General features: G+C 44.1%; 1 protein-coding gene across 1 annotated transcript in view; it reads left to right on the top strand.

The window, feature by feature from the left end:
* LOC123759109 (uncharacterized) overlaps positions 1 to 16,401 on the top strand; it is a 215,674-nt gene that overhangs the window by 124,491 nt on the left and 74,782 nt on the right. The window lies entirely within an intron of this gene.

Here is a 16,401-nt window from a genome sequence, read left to right as displayed (position 1 = left end):
TCCATGCTAGCATATTTTCCTTTACACCTTTTTTTAACTAAGGTGTGTAAAATTGCTTGGGGGTTTGCAAGTTCGAATGCTTTTTCTAGATCAAGGAAGATTACTATAGCTGGACCTGAGTTAACTGTTCCAAGTAATGTTGCTTTGCAGTTGGCAGTACCTACTCCTCTAGTGAAGCCAAATATGTGTTTATGAAGGTCTCCAGTCTTCCACAGTAGCCTATTTAAGACCATCCGTTCTGGAGTTTTACTAATGCATGATGTTAATGAAATGGGTCTGTAATTGCCAGGTTCTTTCGGCTTAGGAATCGGTATGATGTCTGCTTTCTTCCAAAAGGTCGGTAGTTTGCCTTGCTGCCAAGATGCATTGATGACTTCCAATATTACTTGTTCTCCAGCAGGACCTGCATGTGCGACCATTGAGTATGTAATGTTATCAGCACCTGGTGCAGTGTCCTTACCACCTTTTTTGGCTATGATTAGTTCTTGTTTGGTGAAGGAACAGTCACATTCGTCATTTATAGCTATGCTGTCATGAATGACTGTCAACCTATCTTGTTTTAATTTTTCTTGCTGCCTTCGGACCATTGCAGAAAGCTGATACGTTCTTTCTTCAAATTGAAGAGCAAGTCTCTCAGCCTCCTGCAATGGTTGAATACATGCCTGTGGTCGGGCTGGTCGACCTGATATAGTTTTAATCTAACCCCATATCTTGCCAAGACTACTTTGTTCATTTTGAGTTTGACACCACTCAAACCATCTTGCTTCCTTTACTTCTCTAGAAACTCGTCTTGCTTCAGATATCACCGCTCTTAGCAGAGTTCTTCCTTCTGGTGTGGGGTTTATCGGTAGAGGTTTTCTGAAGATGTTGACTCTGTGGTTCTGTTCTTTAACTTCATTACTATAGAACCAATAGTTCTTTCGTTTTGTGTTTCCTGTGATAATGATTGGAATAGCTTTGTTTGCAGCAGCTGCAATGGCTACCTGCAGATTGGTCTCGTGTATGTTCAAATCCTCAGGTGGCGTGTATGTTGTATACCATTTTTCAAGTTTTTCTTGGTATATATTCCAATTGGCCTTTCTTAAATTCCACCTAGGTTGTGCAGGTGGTGTAGGAGGTCGATCTATGTTTAGTGTTGTGACAGTAGCATAGTGGTCACTGGTGATCACCGGGTCTACTTCCCACTTCGCCTGTTGCTTGAGTGCTGTTGAGATTAATGTAAGATCGTGGGAACCTCATAGAATGTGAGTGGGTTCCCCAGTGTTGAGAAGTGTTACTTCAGGTACTTCTCGCAGAGCTGCAGCTAAATGGTGCCCATCTGCATTGGCTGGCCTGTTGGAAAGTTCCAACACTGATACATCCCTATTGTATCATAATACATCACTATTGTATACTAAGTACAGTATCTATTAACCCTGCTAATTGTAGTACTAATATAAATTAATATTTCTCTATCTGCGCGTCATTTACTAAAATTCTCACCACATCAAGAGGCAGTATTTTGTCAGATATTATCCAGCAGGACATAGTTATTGTCAACATGTTAGAGAATTGAATAATATTCTCAACTTTTATAAGTATTCTTTATAAGAATTAATCTCTGTTAATATAACAACTAGTGATTCAATAACCAAGAGTTATTAACTAAAATATCACTATATAACAATTTTATCTGTTATATCCAAACGTCATGGGGGGGAAATAGAAATTCTTTCCATTTCTCGTTAATAAGAACACTTCATAATTATCAACATCTAGCGAGAATATAAACAATATTTAATTCCCTACAATTGCGACCCTATTCTCATTAACGTATTACGTAGAATAATTACAAGGAAAATAATTTTCCGTCTCTACTAAAATATGTTGGGAATGCGATAGAGAGGGGTTGAGGGAGACGGAGGCACAGCGACGCCATTCCTAGCGACGCCATCAGCAGTACAACACGAGCGACGCTACTGACAAAGAGTGTCGGGCGCGAGACAACGTCCCTGGAAACACAAACCGAAACTGTCTCTCTTTTCCGCTTGTTACAACTTGTAATAAAGTTGTTACATCTTGGCTTAACGTGTTTATGACGTATTAGAACGTTGTTACAACTTGCTATATTGGTTGTTATAACTGGTTAGGAGGTGTTAAAACTTGTTCGAACGTTGTACCAACGTCGTAGTTTCGGTGTGTGTTTGGCGGGGTGACGTCCATCAGACCAGGGAGAGGCGAATTTTCCAACAATTCTACAACAAGCCCTTGCTCTTAATCGGCTTTGGAGTGTGCAACTACTCCAGTAGCAATCTAAGGATTGCATAGGTGGACAACCAGCAGGTTAAGTGTTCTAATATTATTATGCGAGCTCGTTATAATTTTATAGTGCACTTTGTCCATCGTTACGCCACAATACCTCCCCAAACGCCAAGTACGTCCGCAAGGAATTTGATATGTCCCTTCCGTTGAATAGTAATGACAATCTAATTTGTGTAGACAAATTTTACATTCCATTGGGTTTTCATCGTGTGTTAAAGCTGCCGTGGTCTCATCATTTTCCCACGCTACGCTAGTGGATCACGTGTTCTAGCAAGTTCCAGATGACGCCATCTCGACCCCGCATCTCTGTTCACTGTCACAGCTGGACCAATTTTAATTTAGTTCTTATTTACTAATGAACGGTTGATAACTAATAATAATTTGAGAATATATTTCATTTACGTGATTTAGGAAATCAAGTATAATTTGATAGCCTAAAGAACTTTAGATGAGAATAATTTTCTTGTTTAATTATTATTCGATATATTCTTGCTACTAACCAATTTATCAAATGTCTATTTATTTATATCTTAGTAAGAGTTACTAATTTTATTCGAGGAAGAACCAGCCTCGATGAAGTATACTGGGAGTGCTTTACTTCTGGTACTAACCCCCCATTTTGTGAAGGCGGGGAAGTTTACTCTTTGAATAACAATTTAATTTACAGTCCATTAATGTTCAAGGAATAACTCTTAATAGATACATTATCTACAGGCACTGGTATTTCAGTCCTTTTCTATTGTTCATTTATCTGTTTTCCTTTTTCAGTAAAAATAGGGTGGTCCTTCGATTAATTTAAATCAGTTAATTAAACATCAATATATTGAGAGTAAACTTTCTTCCCAACATGGCCCAGTCGCACCTAACTCTTGATGATGAACATTAAAATCCGCAGTCTGCTGTGGATTTTCCTGTGTGCTGTGGATGCTGTGTGTGGATCACACGCATACACACTTGTGTGTGTGTGTAATTACTTAAGTGTAGATACAGGATGAGAGCCACGCTCGTGGTGTCCCGTCTACCCAGCACTCTTTGTCATATAACGCTTTGAAACTACTGACGGTTTTGGCCTCCACCACCTTCTCACTTAACTTGTTCCAACCGTCTGCGAAAATTCACTCTGCGAAAGTGAATTTTCTTATATTTCTTCGGCATCTTTGTTTAGTTAGTTTAAATTTATTAAATTTAAATTAAATAGAGTTTGACCTCTTGTTCTTGAAGTTTCAGGTCTCGGGAAATCTTCCCTATCAATTTTATCACTTCCTGTTACTATTTTGTATGTAGTGATCATATCACCTCTTTTTCTTCTGTCTTCTAGTTTTGGCATATTTAATGCTTCTAACCTCTCCTCGTAGCTCTTACCCTTCAGTTCTGGGAGCCACTTAGTAGCATGTCTTTGCACCTTTTCCAGTTTATTGATGTGCTTCTTAAGATATTGGCGCCACACAACCGCTGCATATTCTAGCTTTGGCCTAACAAAAGTCGTGAACAATTTCTTTAGTATTTCGCCATCCATGTATTTAAAAGCAATTTTGAAGTTAGAAAGCGTGGCATAGGTTCCTCGCACAACGTTTTTTATGGTCCTCAGGTGATAGTTTTCTATCTAGAACCACCGCTAGATCTCTTTCTTTATCAGAGTTCTTTAAAGATTTATCACATAATATATAAGTTTTGTGGGGTCTAAGTTCTCCTATTCCACATTCCATAACATGGCATTTATTCACATTAAATTCCATTTGCCAAGTGGTGCTTCATATACTTATTTTCTCCAGGTCTTCTTGAAGGGCATGACAATCATCTAAGTTTCTTATCCTTCCTATTATCTTAGCATCATCAGCAAACATGTCCATATAATTCTGTATCCCAACTGGTAGATCATTTATGTAGACAATGAACATCACTGGTGCAAGAACTGAACCTTGTGGTAATCCACTTGTGACATTTCTCCAGTCCAATACATTGCCTTTGATTACTGCCCTCATTTTTCTATCAGGCAGAAAATTTTTCATCCATGTTAGCATCTTACCTGTCACCCCTCCAATATTTTCCAGTTTCCAGAACATCTTATGTGGAACTCTGTCGAAAGCCTTTTTTTAGGTCCAGATAGATGCAGTCAACCCAACCATTTCTTTCCTGTAAAATCTCTGTGGCTCGATCGTAGAAACCGAGTAATTTCGATACACAGGATCGAACAGATCTAAAACCATACTGTCTGTTTGATATTATATCATTTCTCTCCAGGTATTCTACCCATTTAGTTTTTATTATTTTTTCCAATATTTTCACTGTTACACTTGCCAATGATACAGGTCTATTATTGAGGGGTCTTCCCTGCTGCCACTTTTGTAGATTGGAACTATGTTAGTGTTTTTCCACACGTCTGCTACGACTCATGTACACAGGGATGCCTGAAAGATCAGGTTAAGTGGAATGCTGTGCCCAGATGCACATTCTCTTTGAACCCATGGTGAAACTACATCTGGACCAACTATTTTGTTCTTACTTAGCTCCCTTAGCATATTTTCCACTTCATCTTTAGACACCTCTATACGCTTTATGTTGTTCTCTGGAACTCTTTTTGTGTCTGGTTCTCTGAAGATTTCATTTTGTTCAAACACATTTGGAACTTTTCGTTTAATGTTTCACACATTTCCTTTTCATTTTCCGTGAATCTGTTTCCCATATTCAACCTCTGGATATTATCCTTTACCTGCAATTTGTTGTTTATGAATTTGTAGAATAGGCCCGGTTCTGTTTTACATTTATCCACTATCCCTTTTTCAAAATTCCTTTTTCCCTCTCTCCTTACTGCCATATAGTTGTTTGTTGCATCTTTGTATCGCTGGTATGTTTGGGGGTTTGGCGTCTTCCTATACTGATTCCATTTTTGAGTCTTTTGGTCTCTGACCCTCACGTATTTTCTGTTGAACTAATCTTATTTTCTAGCCCTGCATCTCTGTTTTGGTATGAATGTTTGTGTGCCTTCATCGTAAATTATTTACACTTAATACACTCAGTAAAAAAATTTCGAAGTTCCCCATAGTGACCTCTCTTGAAATCGAGTTTATGAACTGTTTGACTCTCTCTATTTTCTTCTAGATGATATCTTAAAGCATATTAATGTCTAACAGAACGTGATCACTCTTTCCCAAGGGAGGAAGGTACTGGATGTCAAATATCTCTTCTTTCCTGATGAATACTAGATCCAATACTGACGGTACATCTCCTTCCCTCATTCTTGTGATGTGATGTGATGTGATGATACAAGAATGTCTCCAGAATGAGATTCACAAATCTGCGTGTCTAAAAGTCCTTCGTTCATGCTTCATAGACCTCCCAGTCTATTGCTTTAAAGTTGAAGTCCCCCAGTATCAACAGTCGTGATTTATCCTTATCTGCTTGTGCAATAATATCTTTCATGACCATTATGAGGCCCTCTCGTTTGTCATCCAGTTTTTCCTTTGTCCATGTTGTAACGGGTACTATGTAATGATTCTCACTCGTCCACTACCCTGCCCGTAATTAAACTTAAACCCAAAAGACCCCAGAACTAACCCTCTGCTCAGTACATGCCACGTGATCTTAGACCTTCGACCGTCTTCGATACTACAAGCACGTGACGTCGCACTAGGCTTTCTAGCGAACTCAAAGGATCTTTCTATGCTGCCACCACCAAACCATAAACGATCTTGAACGGTTAATTGATTGGGGGTTTGGACCAATTAATTACTCATTAAACCTTGGGGCTCAATCCCCAATGCTTGGAAAGGGAGGGTATTAGTTTACGTTAAGTGTGGAGATTAAACAAAACAAGGGATTATATCAGATATTAAGAGGGACTAAGCTTGCTCGCAATATTACTGAATCTTGGCTTAGCCCAACAAAGCAAACTCGTGCAGACAAAATGGCAAAGGCAATCAGTATATAATATAATAATGGAAAAACTCAGAAATACTAAAAATTCTTAATCAAAGTTTATTAACAAGAACTATATCCAAATTGAATATAAAAGAGGACTCCCTAGCCGTAACACTTCCTAATCTGAAAACATATCCTACTAACAGATTTCCTAAAAAAAAGAGGCAGACATGAACTATTGATCTGTACAAAACTCTCTTAGCACTCTACCGTTTTCCTGGAAACCAGCCGATGGTGTTCTGTTCTTGGGAGGTGAGAATGGTGACCTCCTCCGAGTTGCTCTTCAAACCACACTGCCTATCTCTGCCTATCCACAGACTGAGGAGAGGTAATATCCCTCTGCCTGGCTATCAATTACATAGCAGGGTTAATTTAACAAACCAATCTTAATTTACTAGCCAACCCAGATGGTAGAATTATTATTTAAACTGATGGTAATTGTACAAGCATCTTGGGAAAAGACTATTTCCAATTCCAATATTTACTAGTGAACTTTGTTTAATTAAGATGAATTCACAATCCGAGAGACTATGATCACATGGGCCACGTGACCTTGACCTAGGGGTTGGTCAGGGCTACGCTTTGTGAGCTAGTCCCCCCCTCCCTTTCTGGCTCATTGTCGCCATGAGGAGGCTTGGTGGGCGGCTGCCGGAGTGTGATGCTCCATTGGTCAGTCCTCTGTCCTTTTGAGACCTTATGCTCTGTCTTTACCAATTTTGGCCAAAACTCCTTTTCCTTTTCCTTCTGTTTCGTTTTTCTCCCCCCTCTTCTCCTTTCTAATTGTCATTTCCTGCCGACCTTTTGCCTGTTTTGATTATTCTCTTGGACTTCTTCTATTTTGACGCCCGGGTGTTTGAGGAGGCATGCTCTTGCACCCGTAGAACTGTAGTACCAGACGTCGAGAGTGAGGGGAACCTTTTATTGTCAATCCTCCTTTCGTCACTGAACCCGATCTCGACGGACTCACGGTTCTTAAGGTGGCGTTTGTGGGTTGTATACTCACAACACACCCCTGGGGGGCCCCAGCATGATCGGCGATAGCTTCTTGTTGGGTGTCCTGCCTCTAATTGTGGCTCCATGGTGGGTGTAGGGTCACATTCGTGAATGAAAGTTTTTTCCTTGTTTTCATGGCTGATAATATTTCCCTTGTTCCTTTTCAGGCTCGTGGGGTGGGCGACCAAGCCCCCGAGTCAGACTGTGTTGGAAGTCCAGGTCCTGTAGGCCCCTGCTGCACTGGGCCCCGACGACCTGACTACTTCCCCCAGCTCCCCCTCCCTCCTCTGCGGTAGGGTCAAGTCCACAGCCCCCAGTGGTGACCACCTCGTCCCCTGGCACGGCTTCGTCTCTCATTGTGACTACTGCGCCTTTTAACCCCTCTCTCTCTGGGGGTTCTCAACGCCGTCGCCACCACGGCCGCACTCGCACGATCCCTTCCCGTAATAGTACTTACAACGTCTTGTTTGGTCCCGCTACATGGGCTAAATATTTTGATCTCCAGGATTCTACTCCTGACGATTTCTCCCTCCATAAACACCTTGTTGATTCCGTAGATACCTGTTACTTTTAACTCCACCAGTTACGGTACGCGTGTCGTCGCTGCTCCTTCTCAGGATGCAGCTACTCGCTTAGCCACTTTGTCCTGCATTGGAGAGAGCCCCCGTTCGGGTCTCCAAAAACGCTTGGTTATATGCCAGTGTTGGCACTGTTCTCCTACCACACCATGTTGTAACTGGTGTTCGGGACCTCAAAGATTGCCATGAGGATATTAAACATATCCTCGAAGCCTAAGGCCATTCAGTCCTCCAGGTGGACACGTTTACTCGATCCCTTTGTGGTCGTCGCCGTCAACCCCTTCGAGTTGTAAAAATCGCCTTTGATAGTAGGGCCCTTCCGCCCTCTATTGTTCCTGGTGCCAGATGCTCCATTCAGGAGTACATTTCCTCTCCTAGACTTTGCAATAAGTGTTGGAAGTTCGGGCACGGTGTCCTCAAATGCACCAGTACTGTGTGTCTGTGCCCCATGTGTGGGGACGATAGTCATTCTAAGTCCGAGTGCACTTCTCCCCAGGCTCGCTGCCTCAGTTGCGGTGAAGCCCACCATGCCTTCTCACGCTCGTGTATGCACTACAAACTCGAGGAAGCCGTCCTCAACTTGAAGCACCGTGATCGTCTGTCTTTTCCTGAAGCGAGACACCAAGTTCATCGTCTCACCCCTTTCGCGGGCGTCTCTTACGCTCGCGTGTTGCGTTCTACCCTCTTCTCGTCCTTCCCGTCTTCCTCAGACTCAAACCGTTTCCAGACCTTAAACTCGACCACACCCACCACCTCCTCCTCTATTCCTTTGCCTCCTGTCCTGGATGGTCTCCCTCCCAGTTCTCCATCTGGGGTTTTCCCCCTTCCTACCAAGTCCACCATATCTCCTTTGTCTTCTTCCCCATCTCCCCCCACTCTTTCTTCCCGACCCTCCCCCCAGTCTCTTAACCCTCCACGCCACCTGACTGTCCAAGCTGATATCCATCATCCTCCCAGCAATCTTCGGGCTGTTTGCTCCCGTTCGTCTTCTCCTGCTGAGAGCACTGAGTCTGTCGCCCGGTACGTTGTTACTGGAACGCCTGTCTCTTTGAGTCAGAAACGTAAGCCTGGCTCCTCTCCTTCTTCCTCTCCAGCGGGTAAGAAGGTTTCGCTTCCTTCCTCACCCCTTCCCTCTGACTCTGTCACTACATCCCCTCCCATTTCAGTGGTCGAACTCCCCTGTCCCAGATATGGAGGTTTCTTTTGCCCCCGGTTCCCTGTCGGTTGCTGCCCTTGCTGAGGTGCACTCCCTGACTTCTGCCCCCCCTCCTCCAGCTGTCCTTGCCTGCCCCTCTCAGTTGTCTCCTCCTCCTCCTCCGGACCCCGTCGGTCCGCCTCTGATCTGTCCTCTCGCTCCCTTCCCTCTATCCTTACTAAGTTTACCCATGCCCCCTAATCCTGATTTTGCCGACCCTGATCCGGAGATTCTTAATTAAACTGTGTTCTTCTATACCTTTATTTCTTTCTTGTTCTCTGTTACTGTCCTTTCTCTTTGGTAATGTCTATTCTTCATTTGGAATATTCGTGGATTTTATGCCAACTTCCATGAACTCCAACTTCTAATTACACAGTTTTCACCGCTTTGTGTTTGTCTCCAGGAACTAATGCTTGGTGCTCGTCCTGGTCACTTTCGTGGTTATTCCTTTCTTTCTCCCCCCCCCCCAGCAAGAAGGGGCCCATAACTCTACTGCTCTCTTAATTCGATCTGATATTCCCTTCGTCCCCCTACTTCTTCCGTCTCCTATCCATTGTTCTGCTGCCCGTGTTTTTGTGGGTAAATGGTATACAGTCTGTTCCATATATTTTCCCCCCCAAATGTTCCGCTTTCCCTTCCTGATCTTAAGCACCTCCTGGACTCCTTGCCAGAGCCGGTGCTCCTTTTGGGTGATTTCAACTATCGACATTGCCTCTGGGGTGATGTCCTGACAAACACCCGAGGCTGTCTTCTCGAACCGTTCATCCTCGCTTCTTCTCTATCTCTTCTAAATTCTGGTGCGCCCACTCATGTGGACTCTCGAACTCGCACCCTTTCCTGTCTTGATCTTTCTCTCTGCTCGTCGTCCCTTTACTTAGATTTCACGTGGCAGGTTCTTGATGACCTCCATAACAGTGATCATTTCCCTATCCTCGTTTTTTTTATCTCTTTCCACCCTCCCTTCTCCTTCCCTAGGTGGCAGTTTGCCAAGGCTGACTGGAGCCTATTTACCCTCCATGCTACTCTCTCTGACCTCTCCTCTCTGCCTCTTCCTCGTGTCCTCCTTCTTTTTTATGACACTGTCTTCAACGCTGCCCTTCGCTCTATTCCTCGCTCATCTTTCCGGGGCACACGGAAGTGCATTCCCTGGTGGATTGTAGACTGTGCTCGGGCTGTCCGCTGTAAGCGTGCAGCCTGGAAGAAACACCGCCGCCGGCAGACGGCTGATTCTTTTTTTTTTATTTCGGAAGGCAAGTGCGGTGGCCCGTAGGACCATCTGTACAGCTAAACGTGAGAGTTGGAAATTTATGTTTCCACCATTACGTCCGATACTCCTCTGCCACAGATCTGGAAGAAGATCCACAAGATTGCGGTCAAGTTCGTTCCAGATGTCTCGCTGGTTCTCCACCTCTGTGGTACTCTTGTGTCGGATCCAGTGAAGGTCGCGACCGAACTGGGTTCCCACTTTTCTTCTGTTAGCTCTGGTTCTCATCTTCCTCAATCCTTCCTTCTTCGTAAGCCTGTTCTTGAATCTTATCCTTTAGATTTCCGCACGCATCTCCGCCTTCCCTATAACGATCCTTTCTCTCATTCTAAACTTCAGTCTGCCCTGGCCCTCTGCGGATCTACGGCGGCGGGCTCGGATGACGTTCATCATGAGATGCTTCGCCATGTCCCTCCGTTCACGTCTCAGTATTTACTGAGTCTGTATAACCGGGTCTGGGAGTCGTCGTCCGTCCCTGAGTACTGGCTCGATGCCGTTGTACTCCCTATTCGCAAACCAGGTTCTCTCCGTATGTCCCCTAAGGATTTCCGCCCTATTGCTCTCACGAGTTGTGTTTGCAAGCTGTTTGAGTGCATGGTAAATGTCCGTCTGATGTAGTTCTTGGAACACCATCACCACCTCTCTCCTTCTCAATTTGGTTTACGCAAGTGTCGCAGCACGACTGATGTCCTGGTGAACTTGGAGGTCTATATTCGTACTGCTTTTGCTGCGAAGACCTCCGTTGTTGCTGTCCTTTTTGACCTGGAAAAGGCTTATGACACGACTTGGAGATCAGTCGATTAAGGCAGTGTCTGGGTTGCTCCCGGACGCAGGTTCAAATCCTCGTCACGGCCCTTGTGGATTTGTTCATTGGAAATACCATATTTAGTCCCAACTTCGTTCTTTTGGCCTTCGTGGTAATCTCCCTCTCTTCCTTCAAAGCTTTCTCTCTCGTCGTACCTTTCGAGTCAGGCTTGGTACTATGGGGGTGACGAGACTGCACCTGATTACTGATGAGAGATGACAGAGGGTTATCCTCATCCCCTGACTCGTCGCTTAAGCCATGAGTCAGCACTGCTGATTCAGGAATTAGACTCGCTGAAGGTAGTTCTAATTCCTCTCAAGCATGATATTGTTTTAATTTATTTACATAGATTGTCCTTTCCACCTGGTCCTCAAATACTCCCTTTATGACAAGGTTTACCGACCCTGCCCTCTTAATTACTCTATATGGCCCTCGCCATCTAGGAGCTAGCTTCCTACTCTGATTGGCGGGTGCAGCCTCATTCACTCTCAATACTAGGCTACCCTCTTTCAACTCTAGGGGACGCACTTTCTTGTCATAAAAGCGAGCGTAACGGTTCCATGCTTTCTTGGAAGCTTCAGCCACAATACTCCATGTATTCCTCATTTTACCGAGAGCCTCTGAAGGATAGTCCTCACCGTATGCATTATTATGTCTGTTAAGCAGACCTGAGAGGAAATCACATGAATGACCAGTAAACAAAAGGGGTTGGGTATTAATCGATTAATGGATGGCAGTATTCAAAGCTAATTGAACATAGGTTCGATGTTCAGCCCATGAGTTCGCATCATGTTCAGCAAGGATTGCAAGCATATCCTTGACTGAACGATTAGTACGTTCCATCATACCGTTTACTTGGGGGTGGTAAACTGTCATGAAAGCTGATGTGGTCTCCAAAATTCAACAAACTTCCCTAAAAATATTTCCATTGAATTCCTAACCCTGGTCAGAGACTAAAACTTTAGGAGGACTGAATACAGTTACGAACCTACGCAAGAAGGCATCTGCAACCGTATGAGAATCTTTCTGAGGTAATGTAACTAGGGTAGTGTACCTAGACAGATGGTCTACAAGTACCAACACATACCTATTACCCGGATGACTGTGGCAAAGGTCAATCAAATCGGCCCCAACACGATCTAATGGTTCACGAATTTCAGGAAATTCCTGAAGTGGGGCTTGTACCTTAACCCTTAAATGGCGCTTGGCTATATCTCATTTGACACCCACAGGTGCATAAAAAAAAAATATATTTTTTTTTTCTTCCTAACCTGTTAAGTCGTGTTCCCTGATCACGGGAAAAATAAAAAAAAAATCAATTGTATTTACCGGCGATGTAATTGAGCCGACAACATGGATGATGAGATCACACCTTGCATGTTCGCTCATGCACGGTGCGTCGCGCGCGGTCTTCAAGCAACTGTACCCTCATGAACGGTTGTCAGCAGGTTCACTTCTCTTGTCTTTCCACCGTACCGAGAGTATTTGATCACATTTCCGTACCTGGCACTCACCAACTGCAAGTCCACCATCAAACACTGGCATTTCCCTTCTTCGTGTCTTTACTGTGCCAACCAATCCGGTTCTATTTTCAATCAAGAACCTAGCTAGCAATGGACTTGTATAGTAATTATCTCTGTATAGGATGTGGCCCTTGTTCATCCATGGTGCCATCAGTGACTTCACAACACTACCCGAGAAACCATGTTCCTCGTTACCGGGAATGTCTACATCGCTAGCTGAATACAGAATCATGTGTAACACGTATCCTGTTTCACAGTCACATAGTACAAAGAATTTCAAGCCAAATCTGTTTCGTTTGGAGGGAATAGATTGTTTGAATGAAACACGTCCTTTGAAAAGTACAAGGGATTCGTCAATCACCAGCTACTGTGCTGGTATGTAAAAATCTCTGAATTTTCCAATCACCTCATTCATATAGTGCCTCACTCGCCAGTCTATCATCCTCTGTCCAGTCCTCATCACTTGCAAAATGCACACACCTGAGGAGTATCTGAAATCTGTTTCGGGACATATATTTCCCAAAGAAAGGTGTTGGAATAGTCAGATCTTTGCTCCAGTAATCTGTGAGAGCGTGTTTGACACAGTGTTTCATCAACATACATATGGCTAGAAACACATACATTTCACCTATATTGGTGTTCTTCCAACGTTGCAATCGTGAAAATTCCATTATCTCTCTTCTAATGAGATGAGCCGCATGAAGGTTCGTTTGGTGTACAATATATTCCAAGAGCGGCTCATGATAGAATGCTGTAAAATAATCACATTCACTCATATCCTCTCCATTATTCGGGAAAAGCTCTGTAATCCCAACGTCTTATTGTCAAATGCAGGAATTCGAGGAATAAAACCAGCACCATCACTCCACACTAGTAAACCTGGTGTCCTGCGAGACGCAGGGGGTGCAACAGGGGCACTACGGCGAGGAAGCGATGCACCCCGTAGGCTAGGAACTGAAGCCCACCTACGCACAGTATGGCCATGAAGGCCGCTACATGCACGTGAGGTAGAAGCACATGAACATGAGGCTCTTGGTGCCTCATGTTGTTCCATGCGGTGGCGCTTGGTTGGGCGAGACGCTGCTGACGCGACAAAATCTCGCCCAGTAACACCACTGGTACTGGCACCAGGCTCTGTAACACTATGTTCTGATTCCACTTCACTAAAACCAGAAAAAGAGTCAGCTTCCTCTGACTCGTCACCGAACATATCGTCAGACTCTAAATAAGCACATGAACTGTGTGGTCAAGAGTGAATTGGGGTAGACACTGGGCGAGGTGGCAGGGGCGAGCGTATAGACCTCGCCATGGGAGGCGCTTGTATCTCATTTTCACTGTCCGTGCTATCTTCATCGGTCAATTGTGTGTAGTCTTTATCTATATCAGAGTCATCAAAGTCACTTTCCTCACCATCGGAAAATAATTCACTGGTTATTTGCTCTTGGGTGAGTGATTGCGTGGGGCGTGCCCGGGAAGCGTTCGGCCGTGCGCTCGACATGGTGGCTGCTGGGTAACTGAGGCCTACCACGCGATAGTAGCGTGAGCTGGATATTTTTTTTTTAAATGGCGGCTGTTTACTATAGCCCCTGGGTAGCGTATGGGGACCCCCTATACCCCGCGGGACTTTCAAATCGTGCGCGGTAGTCCAAAGCATCATATGATGCGATGCGCAATTTACTGCAAGTCGGGCAAAGCATCATGTGATGCGATGCGCAATTTAAGGGTTAAGGGTACTTTTTTACCTCTGGCAATGAGAACAAGACTTGACATAATTGATTACCTCAGAAGCAACCCTGGGAAATAAAAGAGACTTTGCTTTTAAGTGAGTTTTAAAGATACCAGGATGCCCTGCAACTTAGATGCGTGTGCAAGCTTTAAAGCCGACGACTGTAACATGTCCGGAATAACTAGTTGGAATACTGTCCGGAATAACTAGTTGGAATACTGACTTATCTTTCTGACTATTAACGTAATACAGAACGTCCTGTTTCATCTCGAAATCATGAATTGGTAACTTACGGTTCTTGGAAGGATATTTTCCCCCTTCCAAATAACCAATAATCTCTTTCCACCTAGGGTTGTTCTTCTGGTATTCTCTCATTTTATCTGATGGAATGGTTTCAATATTCTGGTTGACATGAATAGATGCAATATTTCTACTCAACTTATCCGGCACAACATATGTTGGACCAGGCTTATACAATATCTGGAATGAGTGGGCCGAAAGTTCGTGAGACCAGCGTGACATTCGTGGGCATTTAGTGCACTTTTTAAATGTGTGTTAAAGCATGATGGTCGGTGTAAATTACGAAATGGCGCTGAAATAGATATGACTCATCTTGACCTTTCTACTGAAATAGGCCACCGAATGGGGGGGAAATTGTCCGCATCTCGCTGAATTAAACACCCGCCAATAGCCATACTGCTGGCGTCAGTGTGCGCCTCCCATTCTTTATCGAAATCAGGTATGGCCAGTACCAGAGTCGTAATTAGTTTGCTCTTCATTTTACGATAGGCTTCGTCATGTTCAGGCTTCCAAACGAACTTCGCATTCTTCTTTGTCAGATCGGTTAAGGGTGCTGAAATGCCAGCGAAACCTTCAATGTGACAACGAAAATATCCAGCTGCCCCCAGAAACCTGCACACGTCCTTTGCTGTCCTTGGAGTAGGCATGTCAGCAATTGTGCGGCAAGAGTCTGGGTCAAGTCGAATACCGTCTGGGCACACCTGGAACCCCAGAAATTTGAATTTCTGAGCCGTCAGGGTGCATTTCTGCACACTAAGCTTGAACCCTGCTCGATCTAACAAAGTCAAAGTTTCAGTCAAGTCTTGTAAGTGGTCCTCAAACGTCCTGGAATATATCACATCATCATCCAGGTACGCTAGTGAATGCCTTCCCAAAACTGGACTGAGTATGAAGTTAATGACCCTCTGAAATGACGAAGACGCTGTCTTTAAGCCAAACGGCATCCTACGGAATTGATAAGTATGCCTATTTTTTTCCCTATCCTATTCCGCAACTGGTATCGCCCAATACGCTGACTTCGCGTCAAGAGTTGAGAAATACTTGGCAGCACCAAATTGATCGATTATCTCCTGTATTCTGTGTAACGGATATACGTCACCCATAGTTATTTTGTTCACCTTCCGATAGTCAACACAAAAGCGATAACTACCATCAGGTTTGCGAACTAACACAACAGGAGAGAGCCACGGTGATGTACTAGGCTGTATCACGTCTTGCCTCAACATTTTCTGGCACTCATCCCTGATAACATTCTTCGCCTGTTCCGGCAGCCTCCATTGTCGGGTGTACACAGGAGGATGATCTCCAGTAGGAATAGTGTGTTCAGTCCTATCCAGGAGACCAATCTGAACGTCATGAGTGGCAAACAGTCTAGGAAATCTGCGCAAGACCCCCCTCAACCGCTTCCTGTCTGCCTGAGAGACATGTTGTAAGTCTAGTGCCGCAATTAATTTGTCTACGTCATGCCAATTATTATGATTACTCGCCTGGGTCGTGGTCTGTGAATGGGTAACGCCCTCCATTACCTGTAATGCACTACATTGTGCGGTGATGGCAAGTATCTCTAACTTGCTTTCATGCTGATAAATTTCAGCGTCATCTACAACTGTAGCCTGGGACACTCTGTCCCCGACTCTGAACCTAAAAGTCTTGTGAGAGAAGTTGACGATCGGAATGATGGCACCTTTGTCAAGCACAATAATAAGGTGGTGGGGGATCAATAACCTATCACACCTCCCAGCCACCTGAAGGGTGGTGCTTGGTTGGATGTGACATCCTACGAATACTTGCAGAAATT

The sequence above is a fragment of the Procambarus clarkii genome, chromosome 22 (assembly GCF_040958095.1).
Source record: "Procambarus clarkii isolate CNS0578487 chromosome 22, FALCON_Pclarkii_2.0, whole genome shotgun sequence".
Classification (NCBI taxonomy): domain Eukaryota; kingdom Metazoa; phylum Arthropoda; class Malacostraca; order Decapoda; family Cambaridae; genus Procambarus; species Procambarus clarkii.
The sequence above is the reverse complement of the archived record's forward strand: the minus strand, read 5'-3'. Positions and strand labels throughout refer to the sequence as shown.